Below are 15698 nucleotides of genomic sequence, written 5' to 3' on the forward strand. Positions count from 1 at the left end.
TAAGTTTATTGTTAATTAATAAGAAAACTCCAGAGGATTCCATTCTGAGCTGAAGAAGCTTCTGATAGGTTAGTAGAGTCCATGTGAGTAAATTAGTGGCACAGCTGTGGATGCATATAAGGCAAAACACAGAGCCTGTTTCTTTGACATGGGAAAATCAAGAGATGTCAACCAAAACACCAGGAAAAGAATTGTGGAGCTCCATAAGTGTGGCTCAAGTTTGAATACAATTTGGTGCTATTTGCAATTAAGAAATACAGATAGTTTCTCTCTTTACTCTTAAAGTTAACAAATATGTTTTTTATATTTATCAATCTAAAAAAAAACAACATTTACTCTGATTTGATGTTACAATTAAAAAATTGTTTGTGTTTTTATCTGAAGAGTATGTAAATATCTGGTTTCAACTGTATATTTGATGATGTTGGTGTTTGGCTTGATTGTCAGCACAAAGAGGGAGAGAGAGGAACAGAGAGGGAGAGAGAGAATGACGACAGAACAGAGATGGAACAAGAGCAGGTGAGACACACATGTTAGTCAAATGGTTGTTTGCCAAAACTCATCAGAACATGTATCTAGTACCTAGTGTTTCTTTTTAGATAGCATTTGTTACTTTTCAAATTCTATATTTATTAAGTTATGCAGGCTTGTTTGCACAACAAGGCTAAATAATTATATAAACTTTTCTCAATCTAAATATTGTACTTTGGTAGAATTAAAAAATAAGTGTACACTGTAAAAACTGTGATTGGGGTTAATTAGAATCTAATAGGAGAGTAATAGTAATTATTACTCAGTAAAAACGTGTATGAGTAGTTTTAATCAAATCTAAGCAAAATTCAACAATTTTGAGATGTTCAGTTATTTAAATTTACACAGTTTTGTTTGGGGTAAATTCAGCAATGGTTTGTTGAGTAGATTTAAAAAAAATGTTTGAGTACTAAAAAAATTTAAGAAATCTAATAGATTTAACTGATGAAAGCATTTTCATTTTAATCATTGTACACTTCTGCCCATAATCCTTTGTGCCACGTGCAGGACACACGCGCTTCATGAGTGGACGTCTCCATTTTGTCAGAGGTAAGACTTCTTAATTTGTTCAAATATAAGACACGGTTTAAACAATAACGTATATCGGTTTTGAGTAAAGGTTTTAAACAGTATGATACGTCGAAATTTTATTAATAATCATCACTGTAATGATAGTATCGTATTTTTACACAAATGGCAGTTAGTGGACTGCTAGCACAAGGTCACTTTCCAAGCCTTCACGACTGTGTTACTGAACAGCTTTAACTAACCACATGTTTTACCGTATTAAAAAATATCAACGGTATATTCCGATGAGTTTTAACGTCTTTCATCCACGTTTAAAAGTTCATGAAAAGGTTTTGCGGTCAGTTGTGAGTGATTTTGTCAGCCACAGTCAGTTTTTCGAACTCCAGTTTCCAATAATGGCGGCCGCTACTAAGTTTTAAAATTACTCTTAGTAATCTTTCTGGGTCACAAAATAAACTTTTAACATATTTTCAGGCGCGAAAGTAGCTGTGTAAACATCAAATATCTGCTCGGTTTATCAAGATATCGCATGTTTGCAAAAGTGCTTCGACGTTTTCGGAGCATCTGCTACCCACCAGCTCGATAGCAAGCCGGGAGCTCGAGGGTCACTGAAGCCGCTGAGAACGGCACAACTCCCGGCACATCATTTTCAGATCACCGCGGGGTTTCGCTACTCAGTTTAAACGTAATGTATAAGTCACTTAGACAACCTAAAAATGTTATTGTTTGGTTTTTTTCAGTGTTTTATTTGTTCGTGAGTAAATCGGTTTGGCTGAGATTAAAGTTATTAGATTAGATTAGATAAAATAAAACTTTATTAATCCCCCGGGTGGGTTCCTCCTTGGTTTTTACACAGCTGACTAAACGTCAAAAATGATAATGTTGCTTTCCTTTCAGGTAATGGAAGATCCCTCAACTTAAATTCACCTGATCAGCATGGGATTGAAGTTGCAGGCTATCATAGCCAAGGTATTTTCCACAGACATTTCAGCTTGGAATTTTATTTAAAGAATTTTTTTGTCAAATTTCATTTGCATGGTGCACAGCTCCACTAATTTGTTTGCATGTTTTTGTCAGTGCAAGAGGACGCCAGGACGTCACTGATATAATTAACAACACAATTATGGGTTTCATGTTTTAATTGTATTTTAAATACATGTCTATTCTTAGTAAAAAAAACAAACAAAAAACAAACAAAAAAACACAAGTACAGGTATTGCTGGGTTTTTGTTTTGTCCCAAGAAGGAAAAACCCTTTCTGACGAACATAAACTAAATTAGATAAAAAAAACTAAATGACTAAATTAATGTAATTTACTAAAACGACACATTTAAAGATTGAACCTGTCAAGCATGTTGACAATACCTTTGTGTTGACTGTCAGCACCCAGGCATGTGCATTAACATCAGCTAATTATCGCACATAATGCTCCATGTGATGATAATTTGATATTTAACAGTTTTTTTTAATACTGCCAATTCTCACAGTTTTGTCTTAATAAATGGTCACTTATCTGATGGTAATTTTTGGAATTCTTGCTCATTTTCAGTCACCAAGCAATCCTAGCAATAACATAACCAGAAATCTGGTTATTCAGTGCTTGATGGTGTACCTTGGGGAGTCCATTGATCAACTGATCAAAGAGTACAGTGTAAGTGTTGAAGTAGAAACATTATTCTGTTTTTGTTATTCATATGTGTTTGTCAAGTTTCAAATAATTTGAGGCATTATCATGTTTTATTTGTCATTCAGCTACAGGATGTGTCCAGGAAATATTTCATGTGTGCAACTACAGTCAGAAAACCCATGTGTTTGTTGTTTCAGGATGCTGATGAGGATGGTGTGTCACAAGATCTTTCTGAACAGAGGATGAAAATCTACAAAATCAAGGCTGTTGGATCTGAGGAGGATGACATTGGCATTGTGCTGGAGGGTGTGAGAGTTATGCCTGCTCTGGGCAATTTTCCAAGAGCATGCGCAATGCTGGTTGGATTGACATATGCAGTCGATCTTGCCTATCCCAAAGAGCTAAAATACACCTTGGAAGTATTCCAGAAACTTTTCCTTGAACTGGATTGTGCTAAGCTCTCACCAAAAGTGAACAGCCTCAAGAACAAGTTATTGGCTTAAACGAGGACTCTGAAAGAATGAAAGGGAAGTAAGCTCACTGAAAACCTTTGGTTTGTCTTTGTTAGATGCAGCTATCTTTTCAGTTTTTAAGTTAATTTCATCTTATTCATATCTTACCCAAATGACCTGCAATGTGTCAGGCTGTATTTGTGCTCTTCATTTTAATTTTGTTTTTTATTACCTACAAGTTTCTTAGGAATATTCTGTTTGAAAGGCAGCAAATTGGAGGAATCACTAGTGAAGCTTTTCTTTGTTTATAGTGTATGTTACTATAAAACATTGGTTTAAAACAACTTTAAAATTTAACAGAAGTGCAGTCCTGTAGCTGTAGAAATGTTACTTCCTCTTACATGTGTCTTAGATTTTCTCAGGTTAAACATCCAAATTGGGATAAAAGGTTGATTTACATTATTGATATTCCATGTACATGAGTGAAAAACCTTTGTTCTACAGTTATATTGAGTGATTCAATTTAACAAAAGATTGACAAACTAAAGTTTTTGTTTGTCAATCATAAATAAGTAACAGAGATAAAGGAAACGGTAAAGGATATTCAAATTTCAGGTTCATGTTGATATTACAGTCTAAAGATTAATTTCTTTTTTACAAAACTGGTTTACATTCATGCAGTTTATGTTGCTGTTGCTCTGTACACAAAGCTGTGTGATAAACTGTTTATGACACTAAAACAAATTTACAGCAGAGGAATGAATGTATTTAGGAGATCAGGAGATTGTTGATGAGAATTCAGTGTATACGAGCAGAAAAATGTTATATTATAAATTACTGTGTTTTATTTTCCACAATAAAACAAATGACTGTTTTGATGTTTTCTTTGTGAAATTGATTCATTTTACTCAGAAAATAAGTAAAATTCATTTCATTTTCTCTTATTATTCAGTCATTATTTTTAAGGTTTATTTGGAAAATTATTGAATCCAATTTGAGTTTTACTGAAAAAACAAGAAGATTTCATTTCTTTGTAATGGATATTTTAGGAAGTTTTTACTAAACCTTTGCCAGATAGTTAGTAAATTCAAAGTAATTTTTCTCAGAGACTTATTTCATATCAATTATTTTTTTTGGTAAAGTTGGGCAATTTCAACCTTCAGTTTGAGATTTTGACCCTAAATCCAACACATATTTACAGTTTAATTCTATTAATATCTACTTTTGTTTTCTATTTGAATTTAATTAACATTTTCTCTACATTTTACATAAATCTTTTGAAATTAAAATCTACTTAATTATTTCAAGTGTCACTTTGTTGCCATAACTTTTTTAAGTAACCTCTAGTCACAGTTTTTACAGTGTAGTGCAGGTCTATGATGATTTTTAGTGCTACTATCATCTAGTTCTGATTCTGGTTCTGTCTTGGTTACTGTTGTAGTCCTGTTTTAATTCTGGGTCTGGTTGAATTGGGGTTTAGTCCCTGTGTCTTGATACAGGCCCGACTTTGTTCTGCCTTGCTGCTTAATTAAAAAACTAGTTTAAGGTATCCTGCATATGTATATATGTGTGTGTGTATATATATGTGTGTGTGTGTGTATATGTATATATATATATATGTATATATATATATATATATATATATATATATATATATATATATATATATATATAAGTCATTCTTTTTTGAACAAAACTCAAAACAGACCATAATAATCTTTCAGTCATTTTTACCCTCACTTAATTTCCTTTCGCTGCTCAGCTCTCACAAAGTGGCTCAGTTATGCTCCAATCACTCCATATTGTGGCCAATCACATGCGAGGATATAGGACAATATCATTATGTGAAAAACAGAGAGGGTGAGAGACGCGACAGTCAAGTGGAGCATCCGTCTGTCCTCTCAGTAAGTGAGTGAGACAGTAGACAGCGGTGAGGAGGGCTGTGCGAAAGCAAAAACACATAAATATGCCTGACACCCGTTGGTCTTGGTCTCGTCTCGACTCGGTCTCGGTCTTGGTCTCGTCTCAACTTGGTCTTGGTCTTGTCTTGGTCTCGATACCCTCTGGTCTTGGTCTTGTCTTGGTCTCGGATTAGGCGGTCTTGACTACAAGTCTACACCAAACCCAGACTCGTCCTTCAGATTGCCAAATGGAGAAGCGTGATTCGTCACTCCGTTCAGCCGGGATGTGTCACATGGCCCTCTTCCTATTGAAAAAACAAAAGTTGTATCCAAGATGGCCGACTTCTAAATGGCCACCATGGTCACCACCCATCTTAAGGAGTTTGCCCCCTCACATATACTAATGTGCCACAAACAGGACTTTAATATCACCAACCATTCCCATGTTATTATGGTGTATTCATATAAATGACCCACCGTGTTAGTTCTTTTTTAATGAAAAGAAAAACTTCACAAATTAAAGTGCAGTGGCAGTTAAACTGCAAGTCTATACATGAAAATGGGTAATGGTCACCAAACCAATCAACCAAACTGTCAGGTATCACAGTATTTTCAATACAAAACCATATCATTCTTTTACATGAGCGTGTATTTTAAACTGTCAAATAAGAGAACAAGTACTGAGCTGAACTGTACGGCAGCTGCTATAAAGATGTTTTTTTAATTTTTTTAAACTTGGCCCTGCCCTACTGTACCTCTAGATTAAAGTTCCTTTGTGTCCATCCTAGAGTTTTACTCTCTGAACTTACTGTTAATTTTGAGGAGCAGTTGATTTTCACAGTTAGTAGAGCTCATCCTTGATCGTTTTGCAGTGAACAGTAGTCCAGCACAGCTAAAGAGACGCTCACAGGCAGCTAAGGCAGGCAAGCCAGTGTTAAGTTTGAGAGAAAGTTTTTTGATGTGTGGAAATGAATTCAGCAGATCCATCTTGTCCGAGACACAGGCAAGGTACCCATCCAGCTCTCCTATACCTTGTGGCCTTTTGGACTTCATTGAAAAGAAGAAGTCTTCTTCATCTGATGAATGTTGCTTGACTTGCTCCACCCCAGCCTCTGCCATCTGGTCAAGGTGTTGTCTCACATAGATCAGACCTATTGAATGACAAATACACAACACATTAAATATTTCTGACATTTAATTTTGGATAAATGAGGCAACAAGAGTTTATTAAAGTGCATGAATTACAAAAACTACAGTTTGTGTAGAAAAGTGCATGTTATTGTACTTTATTTAATTAATAGTTTGTTTAGTTAATTAATTATTGAAATTCATAAGAAACGAACTGATTACGGCATGATATTAAATTATGAAATCAGACCTGCTTCTATGATATCAGGCCTGTCAGTCCAGGTGGTCTTGAACTTCAGAAAAAGGATTGCAGCAGCAATCAGTTCAGGGTCTTCCATCATCCCACCAAAGTGCTTTTTGACCCCATCCTGAATGGCTCTGATGAGTGGGAGACACATTTTAGTGGAGGTCTCCAGTCTGCTGAGTTTAACTTTTAGCTGGAAGATCACAGGAAGGAGCCACCCCATGTGCGTATTCGTCTCTGACTGAAGGAGTCTGACTCAATCAGGAAAGCAATTTCAGCTGGACTCAGCCTGTATGACATAAAGCAACACGATTTTTAGTAAATTACCTTCAGGCATAGATGTGGAATGTAGAGCCAAGTATGGACATGCATTTTAAAAATTCAAAAAAAGGTTTGAAAAACAAATAAGTGAGCTAGCTCCAGCATTGTTTTCCACCTGTGTCATTTATGTCATACTTTAGAAATAAGAAATAATACTCACATTTTCACTTTGAATTCTTCACAGACATTCCTGATAGCATCCTCCCCCTTCTCTTGTATGAGCCGTATGATTCTCTCCAGAGCTATGTATGTTGAGTTCCACCGAGTTTGATTTGGCTGGATGAGCTGGAACTTGCATTCACTTTCTACAATTTCTGCTGCCATGTAGGACCGACCTGACTTATTCTTGATTGTTTGGCATTTCCCAAAGGCTGCTCGTGATAGCTGTTTGTATGCATCATTCATCTCTTCTGCCTTGACAGCATCTGTTGTGACGACTGATTGTCCAAGGTCTCAGAGCTTCCGGTATGATGGTGCCTGTGTTTGGCTTTGCCGCTGCCGTGTGCAGTTTGTCACGCTCTTTCGTCGTGCTGTTTTTCTCTGCTCTGCTGTTTTCTATTTGCATCAATGATGTACTGGCTGCCTTGGTTTATGATCGTTTGACGCTGTTATCCATCCGATCTTCAATGATGGCTCAAGATGTCTCATCCTCCTCCTCCTTTGGCACTTTCCATCCTCCGCCAGTGGATGGATCCTCGGCCAGCATCCTCAGCGTTCCCCGCAGACCACGGAGAAGGAGAGGAAGAAGAGCAGGTATCCAGGTGAAACTTAGGCTTTTCTGGCGGCGGGGTCTGACTGGAAAGCGATGTCGAGCGTGCTTTGTTACCTATGCTCAGAACAGCTCCATGGAGAGGAATTTGTTTCCCACGTTCCTGCTTGGATATGCCCGGCTCTCCGAGACCGTGCTGCCTCAGAAGGGTTCATCCAGACTCTCCTGCTGACTGGCTTTTCATCCCCTCGGTAAAGTGGAATCTATGAGCGTGAAGGCTCAAACCCCGAGTATTTACGTCCTTTAACTCGAGCCTCTGCGAAAAATGATGCTTCCACCCCGCTGAACATGGTGCTTTTTAATGCCCGATCATTGACTAATAAATCGTTTGTTCTTAACAATTTTATATCTTCTAAAAAACTGGACTTCTTATTTCTGACCGAGACCTGGCAGCGGGACTTGGACTATTCGTCTCTCATTGAAATGTGCCCGAACGGCTATTCCGTCATCAGCCAGCCTCGGAGATCTGGTCGTGGAGGAGGTCTCGCGGTGGCGTTTCAGGGCCGTTTCAACTGCCGCTCAGTGAAAGTTGGACACTTTCTTTCCTTTGAATTACAGCTTATTAAAGTCGGAAGTAAGGATTCTTTTTATTGTGCTGTGGTGTATCGTCCACCCGGCCCAAATAGCTTGTTTTTATCGGAGTTTATCGACTTCCTGTCCTCTACTATGAGGTTGCCCAGACTGCTTCTAGTTGGGGATTTTAACATACATGTTGATGACTCCGACCTCTTTGCCAGAGGTTTTATCAAAATTATGGATTCTTTTCATTTTACCCAGCATGTGTCAGGCCCCACACATAACAAAGAACACATGCTGGACCTTGTTTTTACCTTGGATTTGAATATTGATTCTATTTGTTCTGAGGACATTTTTATCTCTGATCATCACTGTATTCTTTTTAACATGTCTTTTCATGAGCCTTTGTCTCCTGTTCACCGGACAATTATCTCGCGCATCATAAATTCCTCCACAGCGGAGAATTTCTCGGATGCTTTTAATTTAACACTATCTCCCGCAAAATGGCGTTGATTTCTTAACAGATCTATTTAATAACCATTGTTTTTCGATTTTAGATGAAATCTGTCCGGTTAAAATGAGACCCGTTTCTGTTTCCAAGTCCTTACCCAGGCTAAATGACAACATCCGCTCCATAAAACGTGATTGTCGTAAAGCTGAGCGCTTATGGAGGAAAACTCATTTAAATGTTCATCTCCTTTATTTAAAGGATCTTTTAGCCTCTTTTAACAATGCAATTAGAGATGCGAGGGCTGCTTATTTTTCTCATCTGGTTGCAAAGAGCAGAGGTAATCCTAAGGTATTATTTGACACTATTACTGATATTATTACTCCTGCTCCACCTGCTGCCATTATTTCTTCTAATGAAGACTGCGAAACATTTCTTTCTTTCTTTCTAGAAAAAATTAGTAATGTAAGGAAAAAATTGTTCCCATCAGCATCTGCATTGTCAGTTCCCACGCCAGCTCGGCCTGTTGTTTTAGAAAGATTTTTACCCGTCTCACTATCAGAGCTGGAAAAAATAGTTAATGCAACAAAAGCATCCTCCTGTTCACTCGACATTTTACCCGCATCGTTATTCAAAAATGTCTTCCACTCTATTGGTCCCTGTGTGCTCACCATAGATAACTCCTCACCGGGATCTGGTAAAGTCCCTGCTTATTTTAAAACTGCTGTTATACACCCCCTGTTAAAAAAGCCTATGCTGGACCCATCTCTCACTAGCAATTACAGACCAATCTCAAAAATACCATTAATTGCTAAGATATTAGAGAAGGTTGTGGCTAAGCAGCTTACAGCAGTTTTAGACAAATATAATATCTTTGACAAATTTCAGTCTGGCTTTCGTAGAGCTCATTCTACTGAAACAGCCCTTCTTAGAGTTTCCAATGACATTCTGATGCAAAACGATGCAGGAAAGTGTTCTGTACTCCTAATGTTGGACCTCACGTCAGCCTTTGACACTGTTGACCATTACATTTTGCTTGAAAGGCTGAAATAGTGGGTTGGTGTATCTGGGTCTGCCTTAGAGTGCTTCTCCTCGTATCTCTATGAACAATACTTTTCTGCGGCAGTCTCTAAGTACAGGTCATCTTCCACGTCCCTGTCCTATGGTGTGCCACAAGGTTCTGTGCTGGGGCCCTTATTGTTTTTAATATATCTACTTCCTCTCCAGCATATTTTGAGCCCCTTTGAGGACATTCGCTACCACTGCTACGCAGACGACATCCAGCTATATATATATCTTTTAAACCTGAAGATGTTTCTAAGCTGCAGATTCTAAATGTGTGCTTAGAAACCATCAAAAGTTAGATGGCTGACAACTTCCTCCAACTTAATGAAGAAAAGACTGAAGTCCTTGTATGTGCTCCAGACAGACATGTACCTAACATAATGAATGCTCTTGGTCCTCTTTCAACATTTGTGAAATCCTCTATCATGAACCCTGGAGATAACCTTTGATTCTGCTCTTACCCTCGATGTCCACGTCAAATCTCTGGTTCGGTCATGCTTCTATCATTTAAGAAACATTTCTAAATTGACCCCTATAGTATCTCATACTGAACTGGAGATTGTTATTCATGCATTCATTTCATCACGATTGGACTACTGTAATTCACTGTTTACATGTCTAAACAAAAACTCCCTGGAGCGTCTGCAGATTGTCCAAAATGCTGCAGCAAGGCTTCTGACAAAAACATCGAAATACTCTCATGTAACACCGTTGCTTATACAGCTGAACTGGCTCCCCGTTGAATTCAGAGTCCATTTTATGATTCTGGTTCTGACATTTAAAGCTCTTCAAGAACAAGCACCAGCGTACATCATTGAACTTTTACAGCCCTATGCCCCTAGTAGGTCCCTGAGGTCTTGTGACCAGGGCCTACTTGTTATTCAGTATACAAGACTGAAAACCAAGGGTGATAGAGCTTTTGCTACTGTGGCCGCCAGACTGTGGAATTCTCTTCCTCAGAACTTGAGATCTGCAGACTCAGTGATTACTTTTGAAAAACAGCTAAAAACACATCTTTTTAAAATTGCATTTTGTTAACTTTTGACTGTTTTTGTTTTATACCTTGTAAAGCACTTTGTGATCTTTTATCTAGAAATGTGCTATATAAATAAAATTTTACTTACCTACTTACTAAATTTAAAAGGTGGCATGTATACCTTTGATGTGGTGGAAGCTGGTACTCAAGACCGCCATCTTGCTCCAGGATGGTGAATGTGTCCAGGTAGTCTGCTTTGGTCTCTTCAGAAGAGTCTTGATCTGACTCTGACTCCGCTTCCTCAGGCTGACTTTGTTCACCAAACACACTGAATACTTTAATAAAGTTCGAGCCACTGTCTGTTCTCGTTCTTACTACTTTTCCCCTTATTCTGTATTAACAATGAATGCCATCAAGGGCACCAGCTAGGACATCAAAGGTGTGGGACCCTTTCAACCTCTGGCAAGGAAGGCAGCAGATCTCCTCTCCAAGGTTTCCTCATCTATCCAATGAGCGGTGACTCCTATGAAACTTTGCTGGTGTGCTGTCCAACAATCTGTAGTGGTGGCAACATGGCTTACTTTACTGAGGTGCAACATCAAAGTTTTTTTCATCTGATTGGCAGCTCCCTCTATTGTGGTCCTGAGAGTGGGTCTGGAAATGACTTTGCATTGAGGATTCAGTGCCAACAAAAGTTCTTTAAAAGAAGGTTGTTCAACCACAGTAAATGGATGAAGACCTTCACAAATGAAATTAATCATGAGCTTGTCAACCTTTGCCTGTGATACTCGTCTGTTTGCACCCAATGCCATCACATCACTGATTTTTGCGTGCTTTCTTGGGGGTTCTGGTTGCTCCAAGGCTCGCTTCCGCGTCGCTATAAAGTCACTGAAGGCCTTCAGCTTGGATGGATGTTTTCTCTGTTAACAAATTTTTAAACAATCAGCATATAAATCAATTTTGTTTTCATTAAACACACCAAATTTTACATAAAATATTTTCCCCGATAAGTCCCTAATACATAGCTACCGCTGGTAAATTATACCATTATACCTCGTGTTTTTTTTATTTTATTTGACAGTAACAGAGGTTGCAAGTGTTAATTAACAAGTAACAAAAGTCAGCTGTCTTTGACTAATCTAAGGCAAGTGAGCGCTCTGTTATTCTTTTGCCTGCAGTGTGAACAGTGAACATATGTGGGTTAAGTAAGAAAGTAGCCACTTCTGTCTTTAATTTAACTATTTTTTAAAATAAGTTATTATTATTAACAAACAGGAAAAACGTAAGTAAACACGTTTTCTTTTGGCAATTTACCAACCCAGTAAAAAAAAAGTAAGTTGGACAACAACGTGCCCGATCACAGTAAGTTGCTAGTACCAACCAACGTTAGCTGTGTTCTTCACAGATGTCTCGACTTAATGTGATTAATTTGAGCATAGCCTTTTTCCTACCATAACGGTACAAGTTTTATTTAACTTACCTCTACATGCTTGCGCAGGTTTGATGTGGAATTTTTAAAAGCTGCTAACTCGGTCTCTCTGGGCAAACACAGCTTACACTGTATAATAAAGCTGTTGCCTTTCTTGGACTTGAAGCCGAAATGGTCCCTTAAATACGGCCAGGGGTTCACATCGGTTTCTTCGAGTTCAGGGTCAGCAGAATTCGATGGGGTTTCTTTTATCACTGGATCCCTAACACCGATGTCAGACTCCATCTTTATTAGGCGCATGTGCCTTTATTTCCAATGACTTCTAACTGTACACAACCCATGATGGTGCCAGACATGACTGCAAATCCCACATCTGACAGTCTCATATTTGGCAGCATCACAGGTATGTGTTTATCACTATAGATAATATATACATAGACAGTGGGGATTTTTAAGTGCTGGATGGTGAGCCACATTCAGTCTCATGTCTTTTCCTTACACTTAGCCATTAGCTTGCAGTTTATACCAAGAGTAGAATTAACAACCCTTTTTTTCTGAAACTTCTTTATGCCAGCTCCTTGAACTGTTTGCTTGTATAACTTCATCAATTTAAACTCTTCATGTTTAGAAACACCTTCATAAAATCTGATCATCACCATATCAGTCATTTTGCTAAAAGGCAAGAGTACAGAGGGTAAAAAAGCTTTTTTGTAATTTCTTTGAGTAGTACTTCTCCAGGCTTTTTGAAGGACATTCAAAGCTCTTCTTTGGATGTTGTCTACTTTTTGATCCATTCTCTGTCAGGATGATCCCACAATGCTTCAATAATGTTCACACCCGGCTCTGTAGAGCCGATAGTGTTCTATTGTGTGTTTTTTCTCTCCAGGTAGTCTTTATTCAGTTGCCAGTATTTTTGAGTTAACTGTCATCTGGAAAAATTGAATGATGGATCAAAATCTGACGGTGCTTTTCTTTGTACATAATTCCATCAATGTTGACACCATTGGCTGAAATGCCAACACAAACCATCACAGAGGTGAGATGACCCACTACAGCTCACCTTTCTTTCAGCGAGTCTGTGTAACCCTTCTGCAGCATTGGAAATGAGTTGTGGCTTTTTTCCAATCAACAACACTGGTAATATCTGAGTATAGTGTGCTTTACAAAAACCTTCATTCAGTTCAATTCAGTAAATCACAACAACAGTCGCCTCAAGGAGCTTTATATTGTAAGGCAGACCCTATAATAATATTTTACTTGTTTCCCTGAGACATCATTCTGGATTTTGGTTATTCCTTGACCTATTTTGTTGTACTGAGCAGCATCTCCATAATAACTGACTCACACCACTGACAGTCCTGACCACGCATGCCATGATTGGTTAAAGTTCTCTTTAATTTAAAATAAGCATTTTTCTAATTGGCATTTGTGTGCATCTCCCGTTTGTGATGGCTGGTTTGTGAAAACTACACGTGCTGTATCTGTCCTTTTGTGCTTCTTTTTATTAATAAGATGGAAAGCATTTCTCATGACATCAGTGGCAGTGTAACATATATTAGCTAAATAAAAAATGAGCGCTGTGTATAGCAGAAAGCTGTTTCACAACTGAATACCCAGTATTCAGGTAGCGTGGTGAAACTAAACTTTTACATGATAACTTTGTCTTGCTTGATGCAGACACAAAGATATTTACATAGCTGTTCTATGCAAATGCATGCACACATACATACAAGTATGGACACGCACTCACCTCATTTCCCTTTCCTTCTCACTTGACCTAAAGGTCAGCTAAAGGCCAACTAATTGAGCCGAGGAAGAATGCATCATTAATTATGAATACAGTGTCAACATATAGAGCTAGAAGATGAGGACAGCAGAGGAGAAAGTGTGGAGTAGAGCGACACTATATGTTGGGTTGCCTTCTTTCTCTCTTCCCACCTGCTAAATGTCATTGCTTTCCTTGTCATACCTCAGGTCACGGTGTGCTCGCCTCCTGCTGCGTCTACACACACAGACACACACAGACACACACTCATTGCACAGACAGGCTTCTCATTGCTGGCAACAGTATGGATGTGATTCTAAGATACACTGAAATATGAATGCAGTGCTCTTATGTTGAGATCTGATTGGATTAGTTGTTCTAACTCTCTATACTTTGAACTCAGCCCTGACACACGTTTGTGTCAGGAGCACTAAGCAATTACGATTCAGCAGATGTTACATTTGCACATTTAAATCTTTATTGATTAAATGTTTATCAGATTTTGGATCCATTTGCATCTAATTCCCACTTTTGGTAACAGAACCCTGTAACTCAATCAGCAGCAGTAATTGTCCTATTTGCATGTACTGCAGTCCTGCTGCTGGTTGTTGGTGGTGTTGCATTGCAAGTGAGCTGCTGGAAGGCAGATAAATGCAGGATGAGCTGACTGGGATAAATACAGAGTAGAATAAATGGGGCTGAAGGATTTGAAGGACAATAATTGCAATTTGTTTCACCAATACTGTGATTATATTTTATAAATTAACACTGAAGAACACTTGTGACAAACTAAATAGACTTTCTATAGAAAAATTGTACACGTTTACTTCACATTTATTAAGGAAGAACCTAAGACTGTGACTGGTGTTCAAAAGATTACAATTTTAGGTACTGTGGGAAAAAGCGAAGGAAATGAGCTTCCACTGAAGGGTGCTGGAGCTCTAGAGGGGGTGAGGGGCTCGCTCATATGGGATGGACTCAGAGTAGAGCTTTTACCACTTCTCATCAAAAAGGAGCCAGTTGGGGTGGTTTGGGCATTTGACCAGGATGCTTCCCAGACACCTCCTGTGTAAGGTGTTTTTTTGCTTCCACCTGGGAAGAGATAATGGATTATGTCTCTCCAACGCCTTAGTGTCCTCCTTGAGAGCTAGATTAATAAGCCCCCAGAACTCATACAAATGATTTAGCATTTCTCTAAACCAAACTGTGGTTGCTGGATGATCAGACATGCTGTCATAGCCCAAAATAGTGTTTAAGTCACTCTTTTACTCTCTCTGTTTTGGTGCTTTCATGTGCTTTTATTTTTGCTTCTAAGCATTATAAGTGGTCTGTTTGTTTAATAATATATATGGTTATGTCTTTGTTTTATTATTCATAGACTTCTCGCTCTTTTCTATGCATAGATGCTTTTGTGCCTTTGGTTTTCTTATAGTATTCATGAATGCCTTCAAACTGTCAGGAATTGCAGGGAATATGTCTGCGTGGCTGAATTGGGCACATTTATATGATTGACCCAAGTACTGTTGTTAATTATTGTGCATTTTCTATTAAAAACAGGCAAAACAAAACAAAAATTGATTGTTTTTAGTTTAGTCAGATTGGAGTAGGAAAATTTCCATGATCACTTGACCATGATGGGATCGAGAATAAAAAATAAACTCTTTCATTTTACTTCTTACTTTAATAATAACAGAAAGATTAAAACCTTTCACCAGAGGCACGCTTTAGCCAGGTCTTACCAACTTTACATGGGTAGCATATAATTACTATACTACCATTACTCCAGCTGTTTGTTAATAGTTGTTATTCTCTATTTTGTCTATTTGTACATACTGTATGCTGTTTACACCAGCACAAACAGGGCTTTAAATACATTCTGCCATGCAGTACTTTGATAATTTTCCCTCTCACATTGGTCTCACTGAATTATATTGTAATTATAAGCTTGTCATCATATTAGCTTTTAATTTATACCACCAAGTGCATGTCTAATCCTGC

The 15698-nt window shown here is 38.1% G+C and overlaps 1 protein-coding gene and 2 long non-coding RNA genes across 4 annotated transcripts in view; 2 read left to right on the top strand and 1 right to left on the bottom strand.

Moving 5' to 3' along the window:
* Positions 1-15698, top strand: part of klhdc8b (kelch domain containing 8B) — a 269063-nt gene that overhangs the window by 43575 nt on the left and 209790 nt on the right. The window lies entirely within an intron of this gene.
* LOC146681447 (uncharacterized) lies at positions 1022-3221 on the top strand. 2 transcript variants are annotated; one of them, XR_014918171.1, is made up of 4 exons: positions 1022-1080; positions 1957-2028; positions 2609-2710; positions 2884-3221. It is a non-coding gene; the product is annotated as an uncharacterized LOC146681447 (long non-coding RNA). The 2 variants fall into 2 exon arrangements; XR_014918170.1 differs by having other exon boundaries at positions 1024-2028.
* On the bottom strand, positions 5568-8748 carry LOC146681448 (uncharacterized). The gene is made up of 3 exons (XR_014918113.1): positions 6893-8748; positions 6418-6700; positions 5568-6190 (listed from the first exon to the last, which is right to left on the bottom strand). It is a non-coding gene; the product is annotated as an uncharacterized LOC146681448 (long non-coding RNA).

This window comes from Copadichromis virginalis, linkage group LG23 (assembly GCF_057382275.1).
Source record: "Copadichromis virginalis isolate Kocher_CV1m ecotype Utaka linkage group LG23, C_Virginalis_male_GT1.1, whole genome shotgun sequence".
Lineage (NCBI taxonomy): Eukaryota > Metazoa > Chordata > Actinopteri > Cichliformes > Cichlidae > Copadichromis > Copadichromis virginalis.